This window comes from Schistocerca serialis, chromosome 1 (assembly GCF_023864345.2).
Source record: "Schistocerca serialis cubense isolate TAMUIC-IGC-003099 chromosome 1, iqSchSeri2.2, whole genome shotgun sequence".
NCBI classification, from domain to species: domain Eukaryota; kingdom Metazoa; phylum Arthropoda; class Insecta; order Orthoptera; family Acrididae; genus Schistocerca; species Schistocerca serialis.
The window spans coordinates 25,678,271-25,696,157 of record NC_064638.1 but is presented as its reverse complement, the minus strand read 5'-3'; positions in this window follow the sequence as shown (position 1 = coordinate 25,696,157).

The following is a 17,887-nucleotide window of genomic DNA, read 5'->3' as shown; positions in this document are numbered from 1 at the left end:
TAAACCTGAAGTGAAGCATAGGAATCTATAACTAGTGTCACAGGAATGGTTCAAAACATAGACAGTATGAAGGGTCAGTCTTCGTGTACTTATGTCGGCATTGTGCCTTTTCTATTTAATTCCGATGCAATATCTGTGTTTCATCGTCAATAAGAAGGTGCAAGGGATACAGTAAACCTGAAGTGAAGCATCGGTATCTATAACTAGTGTCACAGGAATCGTTCAAAGCATAGACAGTAAGAAGAGTCAGTCTTCTTGTACTTCAGTCGACAATGTGCCTTTTCTATTTAATTCCGTTGCAATATCTGTATTTCGTCGCCAATAAGAAGGTCCTAAGGATACAGTAAACCAGAAGTGAAGCATCGGAAACTATAACTAATGTCACAGGAATCGTTCAAAACATAGACAGTAGGAAGAGTCAGTCTTCTTGTAGTTAAGTCGGCATTGTGCATTTTGTATTTAATTCCGATGCAATTTCTGAGTTTCATCGGCAAAACGAAGGTCAGAGGGATACAGTAAACCTGAAGTAAAGCATCGGAATCTATAACTAGTGTCACAGGAATAGTTCAAAACATAGACAGTAGGAAGAGTCAGTCTTCTTGTACTTAAGTCGGCATTGTGCCATCTCTATTTAATTCCGATGCAATTTCTGTGCTTCATTGTCAAAAAGAAGGTCAGAGGGATACAGTAAACCTGAAGTGAAGCATCGGAATCTATAACTAGTGTCACAGGAATGGTTCAAAACATAGTCAGTAAGAAGAGTCAGTGTTCTTGTACACAAGTCGGAATTGTGCCTTTTGTATTTAATTCCGATGCAATTTCTGTGTTTCATCGTCAATACGAAGGTCCAAGGGATACAATAAACCTGAAGTGAAGCATCGGAATCTATAACTAGTGTCACAGGAATTGTTCAAAACATAGTCAGTAAGAAGAGTCAGTATTCTTGTACTTAAGTTGGCATTGTGCCTTTTGTATTTGATTCCGATGCAATTTCTGTGTTTCATCTCCAATAAGAAGGTCAGAGGGATACAGTAAACCTGAAGTGAAGCATCGGAATCTATAACTAGTGTTACAGGAACGGTTCAAAACAGTCAGTAAGAAGAGTAAGTCTTCTTGTACTTAAGTCGGCTTTGTGCATTTTGTATTTAATTCCGATGCAATTTCTGGGTTTCATCCTCAATAAGAAGGTCCAAGGGATACAGTAAACCTGAAGTGAAGCATCGTAATCTATAACTTGTGTCACAGGAATAGTTCATAACATAGACAGTAAGAAGAGTCAGTCCTCTTGTACTTAGGTCGGCATTGTGCCTTTTCTATTTAATTCCGGTGCAATTTCTGTGTTTCATCGTCAAAAATAAGGTCAGAAAGATACAGTAAACCTAAATTGAAGCATCGGAATCTATAAGTAGTGTCACAGGAATGGTTCAAAACATAGACAGTAGGAAGAGTCAGTTTTCTTGTACTCAAGTCGGGATTGTGCCTTTTGTAATTAATTCCGATCCAATTTCTGTGTTTCATCGTCCATAATAAGGTCAGAGGGATACAGTAAACCTGAAGTGAAGCATCGGAATCTATAACTAGTTTCACAGGAATGGTTCAAAACAGTCAGTAAGAAGAGTCAGTCTTCTTGTACTTTAGTCGGCATTGCGCCTTTTGTATTTAATTCCGATGTAATTTCTGTGTTTCATCGTAAATAAGAAGGTCCAAGGGATGCAGTAAACGTGAAGTGAAGCATCGGAATCTATAACTAGTGTCACAGGAATGGTTCAAAACATAGACCGTAGGAAGTGTTAGTCTTCTTGTACTTAAGTCGGCCATGTGCCTTTTCTATTTAATTCCGATGCAATTTCTGTATTTCGTCGCCAATAAGAAGGTCCAAAGGATACAGTAAACCTGCAGTGAAGCATCGGAATCTATAACTAATGTCACAGGAATCGTTCAAAACATAGACAGTAGGAAGAGTCAGTCTTCTTGTACTTAAGTCGGCATTGTGCCTTTTCTATTTGATTCCGATGCATTGTCTGTGTTTCATTGTCAATAAGAAGGTCCAAGGGGTACAGTAAACCTGAAGTGAAGCATCGGAATCTATAACTAGTGTCACAGGAATGGTTCAAAATATAGACAGTAGGAAGTGTTAGTCTTCTTGTACTTAAGTCGGCATTGTCCCTTTTGTATTTAAATGCGATGCAATATCTGTGTTTCATCGTCAAACTGAAGTTCAGAGAGATACAGTAAACCTGAAGTGAAGCATCGGAATCTGTAACTAGCGTCACAGGAATCGTTCAAAACATAGTCAGTAAGAAGAGTCAGTCTTCTTGTACTTAAGTCGGCATTGTGCCTTTTCAATTTAATTAAGATGCAATATCTGTGTTTCATCGTCAATAAGAACGTCCAAGGGATACAGTAAACCTGAAGTGATGCATCGGAATCTATTACTACTGTCACAGGAATGGTTCTCAACATAGAGAGTAGGATGAGTCAGTCTTCTTGTACTTAAGTCGTCATTGTGCCTTTTCTATTTAATTCCGATGCAATTTCTGTATTTCGTCGCCAATAAGATGGTCCTAAAGATACAGTAAACCAGACGTGAAGCATCGGTATCTATAACTAATGTCACAGGAATCGTTCAAAACATAGACAGTAGGAAGAGTCAGTCTTCTTGTAATTATGTCGGCATTGTGCCTTTTGTAATTAGTTCCGATGCAATTTTTGTGTTTCATCGTCAATAGGAAGGTCAGAGGGATACAGTAAACCTGATGTGAAGCATCGGAATCTATACTTTGTGTCACAGGAATGGTTCAAAACAGTCAGTAAGAAGAGTCAGTCTTCTAGTACTTAAGTCGGCATTGTGCATTTTGTATTTAATTCCGATGCAATTTCTGTGTTTCTTCGTCAATAAGAAGGTCCAAGGGATACAGTAAACCTGAAGTGAAGCATCGGAATATATAACTAGTGTCACAGGAATGGTTCAAAACATAGACAGTAAGAAGAGTCAGTCTTCTTGTACTTAAGTCGGCATTGTGCCTTTTGTATTTAAATCCGATGCAATTTCTGTGTTTCATCGTCAATAATAAGGTCCAAGGGATACAGTAAACCTGAAGTGATGCATCGGAATCTACAACTAGTGTCAGAGGAATGGTTCAAAACATATACATTAGGAAGAGTCTGTCTTCTTGTACTTAAGTCGGCATTGTGCCTTTTTTATTTAATTCCGATGCAATTTCTGTGTTTCATCGTCAATAAGAAGGTCAGAGGGATACAGTAAACCTGAAGTGAAGCATCGGAATCTATAACTAGTGTCACAGGAATGGTTTAAAACATAGACAGTAAGAAGAGTCGGTCTTCTTGTACTTAAGTCAGCATTGTGCCTTTTCTATTTAATTCCGATGCAATTTCTGCGTTTCATCGTCAATAAGAAGGTCCAAGGGATACAGTAAACCTGAAGTGAATCATCGTAATCTATAACTAGTGTCACAGGAATGGTTCAAATAATAGTCAGTACGAAGAGTGAGTCTTCTTGTACTGAAGTCGGCATTGTGGATTTTGTATTTAATTCCGACGCAATTTCTGTGTTTCATCGTCAATAATACGGTCAGAGGGATACAGTAAACCTGAAGTGAAGCATAGGAATCTATAACTAGTGTCACAGGAATGGTTCAAAACATAGACAGTATAAAGGGTCAGTCTTCTTGTACTTAAGTCGGCATTGTGCCTTTTCTATATAATTCCGATGCAGTATCTGTGTTTCATCGTCAATAAGAGGGTGCAAGGGATACAGTAAACCTGAAGTGAAGCATCGGAATCTATATCTAGTGTCACAGGAATGGTTCAAAACATAGACAGTAAGAAGAGTCAGTCTTCTTGTACTTCAGTCGGCAATGTGAGTTTTCTATTGATTTCCGATGCAATTTCTGTATTTCGTCGCCAATAAGAAGGTCCTAAGGGTACAGTAAACCAGAAGTGAAGCATCGGAATCTATAACTAAAGTCACAGGAATCGTTCGAAACATAGACAGTAGGAAGAGTCAGTCTTCTTGTACTTAAGTCGGCATTGTGCCTTTTGTAATTAGTTCCGATGCAATTTCTGTGTTTCATCGTCAATAAGAAGGTCAGAGGGATACAGTAAACCTGATGTTAAGCATCGGAATCTATAATTAGTGTCACAGGAATGGTTCAAACAGTCAGTAAGAAGAGTCAGTCTTCTTGTACTTAAGTCGGCATTGCGCATTTTGTATTTATTTCCGATGCAATTTCTGTGTTTCATCGTCAAAACGAAGGTCAGAGGGATACAGTAAACCTGAAGTGAAGCATCGGAATCTACAACTAGTGTCACAGGAATGGTTCAAAACATAGACATTAGGAATAGTCAGTCTTCTTGTACTTAAGTCGGCATTGTGCCTTTTCTATTTAATTCCGACGCAATTTCTGTGTTTCATCGTCAATAAGGAGGTCAGAGGGATATAGTAAACCTGAAGTGAACCATCGGAATCTATAACTGGTGTCACAGGAATGGTTCAAACTTAGACAGTAAGAAGGGTCAGTCTTCTTGTACTTAAGTTGGCGTTGTGCCTTTTGTGTTTAATTCCGATGCAATTTCTGTGCTTCATCGTCAATAAGAAGGTCCAAGGGATACAGTAAACCTGAAGTGAAGCATCGGAATCTATAACTAGTGTCACAGGAATGGTTCATAACTTAGACAGTAAGAAGAGTCCGTCTTCTTGTACTTAAGTCGGCATTGTGCATTTTCTATTTAAGTCCGATGCAATTTCTGTATTTCGTCGCCAATAAGAAGGTCCAAACGATACAGTAAACCTGAAGTGAAGCATCGGAATCTATAGCTAATGTCACAGGAATCGTTCAAAGCATAGACAGTAGGAAGAATCAGTCTGCTTGTACTTAAGTCGGCAATGGGTCTTTTGTATTTAGTTCCGATGCAATTTCTGTGTTTCATCGCCAATAAGAAGGTCCTAGGGATAGAGTAAACCTGAAGTGAAGCATCGGAATCTATAAGTAGTGTCACAGGAATGGTTCAAAACATAGTCAGTAAGAAGAGTCAGTCTTCTTGTACTTAAGTCGGCATTGTGCCTTTTCTGTTTAATTCCGATGCAATTTCTGTGTTTCATCGTCAATACGAAGGTCCAAGGGATACAGTAAACCTGGAGTGAAGCATCGGAATCTATAACTAGTGTCACAGGAATTGTTCAAAACATAGTCAGTAAGAAGAGTCAGTCTTCTTGTACTTAAGTCGGCATTGTGCCTTTTGTATTTGATTCCGATGCAATTTCTGTGTTTCATCGTCAATAAGAAGGTCCGAGGGATACAGTAAACCTGAAGTGAAGCATCGGAATCCATAACTAGTGTTACAGGAATGGTTCAAAACAGTCAGTAAGAAGAGTAAGACTTCTTGTACTTAAGTCGGCATTGTGCATTTTGTATTTAATTCCGATGCAATATCTGTGTTTCATCCTCAATAAGAAGGTCCAAGGGATACAGGAAACCTGAAGTGAAGCACCGGAATCTATAACTTGTGTCACAGGAATGGTTCAAAACATAGACAGTAGGAAGAGTCAGTCTTCTCGTACACAAGTCGGCATTGTGCCTTTTCTATTTAATTCCGATGCAATTTCTGTTTCATCGTCAATAAGATGGTCCAAGGGATATAGTAAACCTGAAGTTAGGCATCGGAATCTATAACTAGTGTCACAGGAATGTTTCAAACCATAGACAATCGGAAGAGTCAGTCTTCTTGTACTTAAGTCGGCATTGTGACTTTCTATTTAATTCCGATGCAATTTCTGTATTTCGTCGCCAATAAGAAGGTCCAAAAAATACAGTAAACCTGAAGTGAAGCATCGGAATCTATAACTAATGTCACAGGAATCGTTCAAAACATAGACAGTAGGAAGAGTCAGTCTTCTTGTACTTAAGTCGGCATTGTCCCTTTTGGATTTAAATTCGAAGCAATTTCTGTGTTTCATCGTCAATCTGAAGGTCAGAGGGATACAGTAAACCTGAAGTGAAGCATCGGAATCTCTAACTAGTGTCACAGTAATGGTTCAAAACATAGACAGTAGGAAGAGTCACTCTTCTTGTACTTAAGTCGGCATTGTGCATTTTGTATTTAATTCCGATGCAATTTCTGTGTTTCATCGTCAAAACGAAGGTCAGAGGGATAGAGTAAACCTGAAGTGAATAATCGGAATCTATGACTAGTGTCACAGGAATGGTTCAAAACATAGACAGTAGGATGAGTCAGCCGTCTTGTACTTCAGTCGGCAATGTGCCTTTTCTATTTAATTCCGTTGCAATTTCTGTATTTCGTCGCCCATATGAAGGTCCTAAGGATACAGTAAACCAGAAGTGAAGCATTACAAACTATAACTAATGTCACAGGAATCGTTCAAAACATAGACAGTAGGAAGAGTCAGTCTTCTTGTACTTAAGTCGGCATTGTGCATTTTGTATTTAATTCCGATGCAATTTCTGTGTTTCATCGTCAAAACGAAGGTCAGAGGGATACAGTAAACCTGAAGTAAAGCATCGGAATCTATAACTAGTGTCACAGGAATAGTTCAAAACATAGACAGTAGTAAGAGTCAGTCTTCTTGTACTTAAGTCGGCATTGTGCCATTTCTATTTAATTCTGATGCAATTTCTGTGCTTCATCGTCAAGAAGAAGGTCAGAGGGATACAGTAAACCTGAAGTGAAGCATCGGAATCTATAACTAGTGTCACAGGAATGGTTCAAAACATAGACAGTAGGAAGAGTCAGCCTTCTTGTACTTAAGTCGGCATTGTGCCATTTCTATTTAATTCCGATGCAATTTCTGTGTTTTATCGTCAATAAGAAGGTCAGAGGGATACAGTAAACCTGAAGTGAAGCATGCGAATCTATATCTAGTGTCACAGGAATGGTTCAAGCATAGACAGTGGGAAGAGTCAGTCTTCTTGCACTTAAGTCGGCATTGTGCCTTTTCTATTTAATTCAGATGCAATGTCCGTGTTTCATCGTCAATAAGAAGGTCCAAGGGATACAGTAAACCTGAAGTGATGCATCGGAATCTATAACTAGTGTCACAGGAATGGTTCAAAACAAAGATATTAGGAAGAGTCAGTCTTCTTGTACTTAAGTCGGCATTGTTCCTTTTCTATTTAATTCCGATGCAATTTCTGTGTTTCATCGTCAATAAGAAGGTCCGAGGGATACAGTAAACCTGAAGTGATGCATCGGAATCTATAACTAGTGTCACAGGAATGGTTCAAAACATAGTCAGTAAGAAGAGTCAGTCTTCTTGTACTTAAGTCGGCATTGTGCCTTTTGTATTTAATTCCGATGCAATTTCTGTGTTTCATCGTCAATACGAAGGTCCAAGGGATACAGTAAACCGCAAGTGAAGCATCGGAATCAATAACTAGTGTCACAGGAATTGTCCAAAACATAGTCAGTAAGAAGAGTCAGTCTTCTTGTACTTAAGTTGGCATTGTGCCTTTTGTATTTTATTCCGACGCAATTTCTGTGCTTCATCGGCAATAATACGGTCAGATGGATACAGTAAACCTGAAGTGAAGCATAGGAATCTATAACTAGTGTCACAGAAATGGTTCAAAGCATAGACAGTATGAAGGGTCAGTCTTCTTGTACTTAAGTCGGCATTGTGCCTTTTCTATTTAATTCCGATGCAATATCTGCGTTTCATCGTCAATAAGAAGGTGCAAGGGATACAGTAAACCTGAAGTGAAGCATCGGAATCTATAACTAGTGTCACAGGAATCGTTCAAAACATAGACAGTAAGAAGAGTCAGTCTTCTTGTACTTCAGTCGGCAATGTGTCTTCTCTATTTAATTCCGTTGCAATTTCTGTATTTCGTCGCCAATAAGAAGGCCCTAAGGATACAGTAAACCAGAAGTGAAGCATCGGAAACTATAACTAATGTCACAGCAATCGTTCAAATCATAGACAGTAGGAAGAGTCAGTCTTCTTGTACTTACGTCGGCATTGTGCATTTTGTATTTAATTCCGATGCAATTTCTGAGTTTCATCGTCAAAACGAAGGTCAGAGGGATACAGTAAACCTGAAGTAAAGCATCGGAATCTATAACTAGTGTCACAGGAATAGTTCAATACATAGACAGTAGGAAGAGTCAGTCTTCTTGTACTTATGTCGGCATTGTGCCATCTCTATTTAATTCCGATGCAATTTCTGTGCTTCATCGTCAAAAAGAAGATCAGAGGGATACAGTAAACCTGAAGTGAAGCATCGGAATCTATAACTAGTGTCACAGGAATGGTTCAAAACATAGACAGTAGGAAGAGTCAGTCTACTTGTACTTAAGTCGGCATTGTACCATTTCTATTTAATTCCGATGCAATTTCTGTGTTTCATCGTGAATAAGAACGTCAGAGGGATACAGTAAACCTGAAGTGAAGCATGGGAATCTATAACTAGTGTCACAGGAATGGTTCAAAACATAGACAGTAGGAAGAGTCAGTCTTCTTGCACTTAAGTCGGCATTGTGCCTTTTCTATTTAATTCAGATGCAATTTCTGTGTTTCATCGTCAATAAGAAGGTCAGAGGGATACAGTAAACCTGAAGTGAAGCATCGGAATCTATAACTAGTGTCACAGGAATGGTTCAAAACATAGACAGTAAGAAGAGTCAGTCTTCTTGTACTTAAGTCGGCATTGTGCCTTTTCTATTAATTTACGATGCGATATCTGTGTTTCATCGTCAATAAGAAGGTCAGAGGGATACAGTAAACCTGATATGAAGCATTGGAATCTATAATTAGTGTCACAGGAATGGTTCAAAACAGTCAGTAAGAAGAGTCAGTCTTCTTGTACTTAAGTCGGCATTGTGCGTTTGTATTTAATTCCGATGCAATTTCTGTGTTTCATCGTGAATAAGAACGTCAGAGGGATACAGTAAACCTGAAGTGAAGCATGGGAATCTATAACTAGTGTCACAGGAATGGTTAAAAGCATAGACAGTAAGAAGAGTCAATCTTCTTGTCCTTAAGTCGGCATTGTGCCTTTTGTATTTAAATCCGATGCAATTTCTGTGTTTCATCGTCAATAAGAAGGTCAGAGGGATACAGTAAAACTGAAGTGAAGCATCGGAATCTATAACTAGTGTCACAGGAATGCTTCAAAACATAGACAGTAAGAAGAGTCAGTCTTCTAGTACTTAAGTCGGCATTGTGCCTTTTCCATTAATTTCCGATGCGATATCTGTGTTTCATCGTCAATAAGAAGGTCAGAGGGATACAGTAAACCTGATGTGAGGCATCGGAACCTATAACTAAAGTCACAGGAATCGTTCAAAACACAGACAGTAGGAAGAGTCGGTCTTCTTGTACTTAAGTCGGCATTGTGCCTTTTGTAATTAATTCCGATGCAATTTCTGTGTTTCATCGTCAATACGAAGGTCAGATGGATACAGTAAACCTGATGTGAAGCATCGGAATCTATAATTAATGTCACAGGAATGGTTCAAAACAGTCAGTATGAAGAGTCAGTCTTTTTGTACTTAAGTCGGCATTGTGCATTTTCTATTTAAGTCCGATGCAATTTCTGTATTTCGTCGCCAATAAGAAGGTCCAAACGATACAGTAAACCTGAAGTGAAGCATCGGAATCTATAGCTAATGTCACAGTAATCGTTCAAAACATAGACAGTAGGAAGAATCAGTCTGCTTGTACTTAAGTCTTCAATGTGCCTTTTGTATTTAGTTCCGATGCAATTTCTGTGTTTCATCGCCAATAAGAAGGTCCTAGGGATAGAGTAAACCTGAAGTGAAGCATCGGAATCTATAACTAGTGTCACAGGAATGGTTCAAAACATAGTCAGTAAGAGGAGTCAGTCTTCTTGTACTTAAGTCGGCATTGTGCCTTTTGTATTTAATTCCGATGCAATTTCTGTGTTTCATCGTCAATACGAAGGTTCAAGGGATACAGTAAACCTGAAGTGAAGCATCGGAATCTATAACTAGTGTCACAGGAATATTTCAGAACATAGTCAGTAAGAAGAGTCAGTCTTCTTGTACTTAAGTTGGCATTGTGCCTTTTGTATTTGCTTCCGATGCAATTTCTGTGTTTCATCGTCAATAAGAAGGTCCGAGGGATACGGTAAACCTGATGTGAAGCATCGGAATCTATAACTAGTGTCACAGGAATTGTTCAAAACATAGTCAGTAAGAAGAGTCAGTCTTCTTGTACTTAAGTCGGCATTGTGCTTTTTGTATGTAATTCCGATGCAATTTCTTGTGTTTCATCGTCAAAAAGAAGGTCAGAGGGATACAGTAAACCTGAAGTGAAGTATCGGAATCTATAACTAGTGTCACAGGAATGGTTCAAAACATAGACAGTAGGAAGAGTCAGTCTTCTTGTACTTAAGTCGGCATTGTGCATTTTGTATTTAATTCCGATGCAATTTCTGTGTATCATCGTCAAAAAGAAGGTCAGAGGGATACAGTAAACCTGAGGTGAAGCATCGGAATCTACAACTAGTGTCACAGGAATGGTTCAAAACATGTACAGTAGGAAGAGTCAGTCTTCTTGTACTTAAGTCGGAATTGTGCCTTTTCTATTTAATTCTGATGCAATTTCTGTGTTTCATCACAATAATAAGGTCCAAGGGATACAGTAAACCTGAAGTGAACCACCGGAATCTATAACTAGTGTCACAGGAATGGTTCAAACTTAGACAGTAAGAAGGGTCAGTCTTCTCCTACTTAAGTTGGCGTTGTGCCTTTTGTGTTTAATTACGATGCAATTTCTGTGATTCATCGTTAATAATAAGGTCCAAGGGATACAGTAAACCTGAAGTGAAGCATCGGAATCTATAACTAGTGACACAGGAATGGTTCAAATATAGACAGTAAGAAGAGTCCGTCTTCTTGTACTTAAGTCGGCATTGTGCATTTTCTATTTAAATCCGATGCAATTTCTGTATTTCGTCGCCAATAAGAAGGTCCAAACGATACAGTAAACCTGAAGTGAAGCATCGGAATCTATAGCTAATGTCACAGGAATCGTTCAAAACATAGACAGTAGGAAGAATCAGTCTGCTTGTACTTAAGTCGGCAATGTGCCTTTTGTATTTAATTCCGATGCAATTTCTGTGTTTCATCGCCAATAAGAAGGTCCTAGGGATAGAGTAAACCTGAAGTGAAGCATCGGAATCTATAACTAGTGTCACAGGAATGGTTCAAAACATAGTCAGTAAGAAGAGTCAGTCTTCTTGTACTTAAGTCGGCATTGTTCCTTTTGTATGTAATTCCGATGCAATTTCATTGTTTCATCGTCAATACGAAGGTCCAAGGGATACAGTAAACCTGAAGTGAAGCATCGGAATCTATAACTAGAGTCACAGGAATTGTACAAAACATAGTCAGTAAGAAGAGTCAGTCTTCTTGTACTTAAGTTGGCATTGTGCCTTTTGTATTTGATTCCGATGCAATTTCTGTGTTTCATCGTCAATAAAAAGGTCCAAGGGATACAGTAAACCTGAAGTGAAGCACCGGAATATATAACTTGTGTCACAGGAATGGTTCATAACATAGACAGTAAGAAGAGTCAGTCTTCTTGTACTTAAGTCCTCATTGTGCTTTTTGTATGTAATTCCGATGCAATTTCTTGTGTTTCATCGTCAAAAAGAAGGTCAGAGGGATACAGTAAACCTGAAGTGAAGTATCGGAATCTATAACTAGTGTCACAGGAATGGTTCAAAACATAGACAGTAGGAAGAGTCAGTCTTCTTGTACTTAAGTCGGCATTGTGCCTTTTCTATTTATTTCCGATGCAATTTCTGTGTTTCATCGTCAAAAAGAAGGTCAGAGGGATACAGTAAACCTGAAGTGAAGCATCGGAATCTGTAACTAGTGTCACAGGAATGGTTCAAAACATAGACAGTAGGAAGAGTCAGTCTTCTTGTACACAAGTCGGCATTGTGCCTTTTCTATTTAATTCCGATGCAATTTCTGTTTCATCGTCAATAAGAAGGTCCAAGGGATACAGTAAACCTGAAGTGAAGCATCGGAATCTATAACTAGTGTCACAGGAATGGTTCAAACCATAGACAGTCGGAAGAGTCAGTCTTCTTGTACTTAAGTCGGCATTGTGCCTTTTCTATTTAATTCCGATGCATTTTCTGTGTTTCATCGTCAATAAGAAGGACCAAGGGGTACAGTAAACCTGAAGTGAAGCATCGGAATCTATAACTAGTCTCACAGGAATGGTTCAAAACATAGACAGTAAGAAGAGTCAGTCTTCTTGTACTTAAGTCGGCATTGTGCCTTTTGTATTTAATTCCGATAAGATTTCTGTGTTTCATCGTCAATAAGAAGGTCAGACGGATACAGTAAACCTGAAGTGAAGCATCGGAATCTATAACTAGTGTCACAGGAATGGTCAAAACAGTCAGTAAGAAGAGTCATTCTTCTTGTACTTAAGTCCTCATTGTGCTTTTTGTATGTAATTCCGATGCAATTTCTTGTGTTTCATCGTCAATAAGAAGGTCCGAGGGATCCAGTAAACCTGAAGTGAAGCATCGGAATCCATAACTAGTGCTACAGGAATGGTTCAAAACAGTCAGTAAAAATAGTAAGTCTTCTTGTACTTAAGTCGGCATTGTGCATTTTGTATTTAATTCCGATGCAATATCTGTGTTTCATCCTCAATAAGAAGGTCCAAGGGATACAGGAAACCTGAAGTGAAGCACCGGAATCAATAACTTGTGTCACAGGAATGGTTCAAAACACAGACAGTAGGAAGAGTCAGTCTTCTTGTACACAAGTCGGCATTGTGCCTTTTCTATTTAATTCCGATGCAATTTCTGTTTCATCGTCAATAAGAATGTCCAAGGGAAACAGTAAACCTGAAGTTAAGCATCGGAATCTATAACTAGTGTCACAGGAATGGTTCAAACCATAGACAGTCGGAAGAGTCAGTCTTCTTGTACTTAAGTCGGCATTGTGCCTTTTCTATTTAATTCCGATGCATTTTCTGTGTTTCATCGTCAATAAGAAGGTCCAAGGGGTGTAGTAAACCTGAAGTGAAGCATCGGTATCTATAACTAGTCTCACAGGAATGGTTCAAATCATAGACAGTAAGAAGAGTCAGTCTTCTTGTACTTAAGTTGGCATTGTGCCTTTTGTATTTGATTCCGATGCAATTTCTGTGTATCATCGAGAATACGAAGGTCGGAGGGATACGGTAAACCTGAAGTGAAGCATCGGAATCCATAACTAGTGTCACAGGAATGGTTCAAAACATAGACAGTAGGAAGTATTAGTCTTCAGGTACTTAAGTCGGCATTGTGCTTTTTCTATATAATTCCGATGCAATTTCTGTATTTCGTCGCCAATAAGAAGGTCCAAAAAATACAGTAAACCTGAAGTGAAGCATCGGAATCTATAAGTAATGTCACAGGAATCGTTCAAAATATAGACAGTAGGAAGAGTCAGTCTTCTTGTACTTAAGTCGGCATTGTCCCTTTTGTATTTAATTTCGATGCAATTTCTGTGTTTCATCGTCAATCTGAAGGTCAGAGGGATACAGTAAACCTGAAGTGAAGCATCGGAATCTCTAACTAGTGTCACAGTAATGGTTCAAAACATAGACAGTAGGAAGAGTCAGTCTTCTTGTACTTAAGTCAGCATTGTGCCTTTTCTATTTAATTCCGATGCAATTTCTGTGTTTCATCGTCAAAAAGAAGGTCAGAGGGATAGAGTAAACCTGAAGTGAATAATCGGAATCTATGACTAGTGTCACAGGAATGGTTCAAAACATAGACAGTAGGAAGAGTCAGCCTTCTTGTACTTAAGTTGGCATTGTGCCTTTTGTATTTAATTCCGACGCAATTTCTGTGCTTCATCGTCAATAATACGGTCAGATGGATACAGTAAACCTGAAGTGAAGCATAGGAATCTATAACTAGTGTCACAGAAATGGTTCAAAGCATAGACAGTATGAAGGGTCAGTCTTCTTGTACTTAAGTCGGCATTGTGCCTTTTCTATTTAATTCCGATGCAATATCTGTGTTTCATCGTCAATAAGAAGGTGCAAGGGATACAGTAAACCTGAAGTAAAGCATCGGAATCTATAACTAGTGTCACAGGAATCGTTCAAAACATAGACAGTAAGAAGAGTCAGTCTTCTTGTACTTCAGTCGGCAATGTGTCTTCTCTATTTAATTCCGTTGCAATTTCTGTATTTCGTCGCCAATAAGAAGGTCCTAAGGATACAGTAAACCAGAAGTGAAGCATCGGAAACTATAACTAATGTCACAGCAATCGTTCAAAACATAGACAGTAGGAAGAGTCAGTCTTCTTGTACTTAAGTCGGCATTGTGCATTTTGTATTTAATTCCGATGCAATTTCTGAGTTTCATCGTCAAAACGAAGGTCAGAGGGATACAGTAAACCTGAAGTAAAGCATCGGAATCTATAACTAGTGTCACAGGAATAGTTCAATACATAGACAGTAGGAAGAGTCAGTCTTCTTGTACTTATGTCGGCATTGTGCCATCTCTATTTAATTCCGATGCAATTTCTGTGCTTCATCGTCAAAAAGAAGATCAGAGGGATACAGTAAACCTGAAGTGAAGCATCGGAATCTATAACTAGTGTCACAGGAATGGTTCAAAACATAGACAGTAGGAAGAGTCAGTCTTCTTGTACTTAAGTCGGCATTGTACCATTTCTATTTAATTCCGATGCAATTTCTGTGTTTCATCGTGAATAAGAACGTCAGAGGGATACAGTGAACCTGAAGTGAAGCATGGGAATCTATAACTAGTGTCACAGGAATGGTTCAAAACATAGACAGTAGGAAGAGTCAGTCTTCTTGCACTTAAGTCGGCATTGTGCCTTTTCTATTTAATTCAGATGCAATTTCTGTGTTTCATCGTCAATAAGAAGGTCCAAGGGATACAGTAAACCTGAAGTGATGCATCGGAATCTATAACTAGTGTCACAGGAATGGTTCAAAACAAAGATATTAGGAAGAGTAAGTCTTCTTGTACACAAGTCGGCATTGTGCCTTTTCTATTTAATTCCGATGCAATTTCTGTGTTTCATCGTCAATAAGAAGGTCAGAGGGATACAGTAAACCTAAAGTGAAGCATCGGAATCTATAACTAGTGTCACAGGAATGGTTCAAACTTAGACAGTAAGGAGGGTCAGTCTTCTTGTACTTAAGTTGTCGTTGTGTCTTTTGTGTATAATCCCGATGCATTTTCTTTGCTTCATCGTCAATAAGAAGGTCCAAGGGATACAGTAAACATGAAGTGAAGCATCGGAATCTATAACTAGTGTCACAGGAATGGTTCAAAACATAGACAGTAAGAAGAGTCCGTCTTCTTGTACTTAAGTCGGCATTGTGCATTTTCTTTTTAAGTCCGTTGCAATTTCTGTATTTCGTCGCCAATAAGAAGGTCGAAAGGATACAGTAAACCTGAAGTGAAGCATCGGAATCTGTAGCTAATGTCACAGGAGTCGTTCAAAACATAGACAGTAGGAAGAGTAAGTCTGCTTGTACTTAAGTAGGCAATGTGCCTTTTGTATTTAGTTCCGATGCAATTTCTGTGTTTCATCGCCAATAAGAAGGACCTAGGGATAGAGTAAACCTGAAGTGAAGCATCGAAATCTTTAACTAGTGTAACAGGAATGGTTCAAAGCATAGTCAGTAAGAAGAGTCAGTCTTCTTGTACTTACGTCGGCATTGTGCCTTTTGTATGTAATTCCGATGCAATTTCTGTGTTTCATCGTCGATACGAAGGTCCAAGGGATACAGTAAACCTGAAGTGAAGCATCGGAATCTATAACTAGTGTCACAGGAATTCTTCAAAACATAGTCAGTAAGAAGAGTCAGTCTTCTTGTACTTAAGTTGGCATTGTGCCTTTTGTATTTGATTCCGCTGCAATTTCTGTGTTTCATCGTCAATAAGAAGGTGAGAGGGATACATTAAACCTGAAGTGAAGCATCGGAATCTATAACTAGTGGTACAGGAATGGTTCAAAACAGTCAGTAAGAAGAGTAAGTCTTCTTGTACTTAAGTCGGCATTGTGCATTTTGTATTTAATTCCGATGCAATTTCTGTGTTTCATCCTCAAGAAGAAGGTCCAAGGGATACAGTAAACCTGAAGTGAAGCATCGGAATCTATAACTTGTGTCACAGGAATGGTTCATAACATAGACAGTAAGAAGTGTCAGTCTTCTTGTACTTAAGTCGGCATTGTGCCTTTTGTATTTAATTCCGATGCAATTTCTGTGTTTCATCGTCAAAAAGGAGGTCAGAGGGATACAGTAAACCTGAAGTGAAGCACCGCAATCTATAACTAGTGTCACAGGAATGGTTCAAAACATAGACAGTAGGAAGAGTCAGTCTTCTTGTACTTAAGTCGTCATTGTGCCTTTTCTATTTCATTCCGATGCAATTTCTGTGTTTCATCGTCAATAAGAAGGTCAGAGGGATACAGTAAACCTGAAGTGAAGCATCGGAATCTATAACTAGTGTCACAGGAATGGTTCAAAACATAGACAGTAAGAAGAGTCAGTCTTCTTGTACTTAAGTCGGCATTGTGCTTTTCTATTAATTTACGATGCGATATCTGTGTTTCATCGTCAATAAGAAGGTCAGAGGGATACAGTAAACCTGATATGAAGCATTGGAATCTATAATTAGTGTCACAGGAATGGTTCAAAACAGTCAGTAAGAAGAGTCAGTCTTCTTGTACTTAAGTCGGCATTGTGCATTTTGTATTTAATTCCGATGCAATTTCTGTGTTTCTTCGTCAATAAGAAGGTCCAAGGGATACAGTAAACCTGAAGTGAAGCATCGGAATATATAACTAGTGTCACAGGAATGGTTAAAAGCATAGACAGTAAGAAGAGTCAATCTTCTTGTTCTTAAGTCGGCATTGTGCCTTTTGTATTTAAATCCGATGCAATTTCTGTGTTTCATCGTCAATAAGAAGGTCCAAGGGATACAGTAAACCTGAAGTGATGCATCGGAATCTATAACTAGTGTCACAGGAATGGTTCAAAACATAGACATTAGGAAGAGTCAGTATCCATGTACTTACGTCGGCATTGTGCCTTTTTTATTTAATTCCGATGCAATTTCTGTGTTTCATCGTCAATAAGAAGGTCAGAGGGATACAGTAAAACTGAAGTGAAGCATCGGAATCTATAACTAGTGTCACAGGAATGGTTCAAAACATAGACAGTAAGAAGAGTCAGTCTTCTAGTACTTAAGTCGGCATTGTGCCTTTTCCATTAATTTCCGATGCGATATCTGTGTTTCATCGTCAATAAGAAGGTCAGAGGGATACAGTAAACCTGATGTGAGGCATCGGAACCTATAACTAAAGTCACAGGAATCGTTCAAAACATAGACAGTAGGAAGAGTCGGTCTTCTTGTACTTAAGTCGGCATTGTGCCTTTTGTAATTAGTTCCGATGCAATTTCTGTGTTTCATCGTCAATACGAAGGTCAGATGGATACAGTAAACCTGATGTGAAGCATCGGAATCTATAATTAGTGTCACAGGAATGGTTCAAAACAGTCAGTATGAAGAGTCAGACTTTTTGTACTTAAGTCGGCATTGTGCATTTTCTATTTAAGTCCGATGCAATTTCTGTATTTCGTCGCCAATAAGAAGGTCCAAACGATACAGTAAACCTGAAGTGAAGCATCGGAATCTATAGCTAATGTCACAGGAATCGTTCAAAACATAGACAGTAGGAAGAATCAGTCTGCTTGTACTTAAGTCTTCAATGTGCCTTTTGTATTTAGTTCCGATGCAATTTCTGTGTTTCATCGCCAATAAGAAGGTCCTAGGGATAGAGTAAACCTGAAGTGGAGCATCGGAATCTATAACTAGTG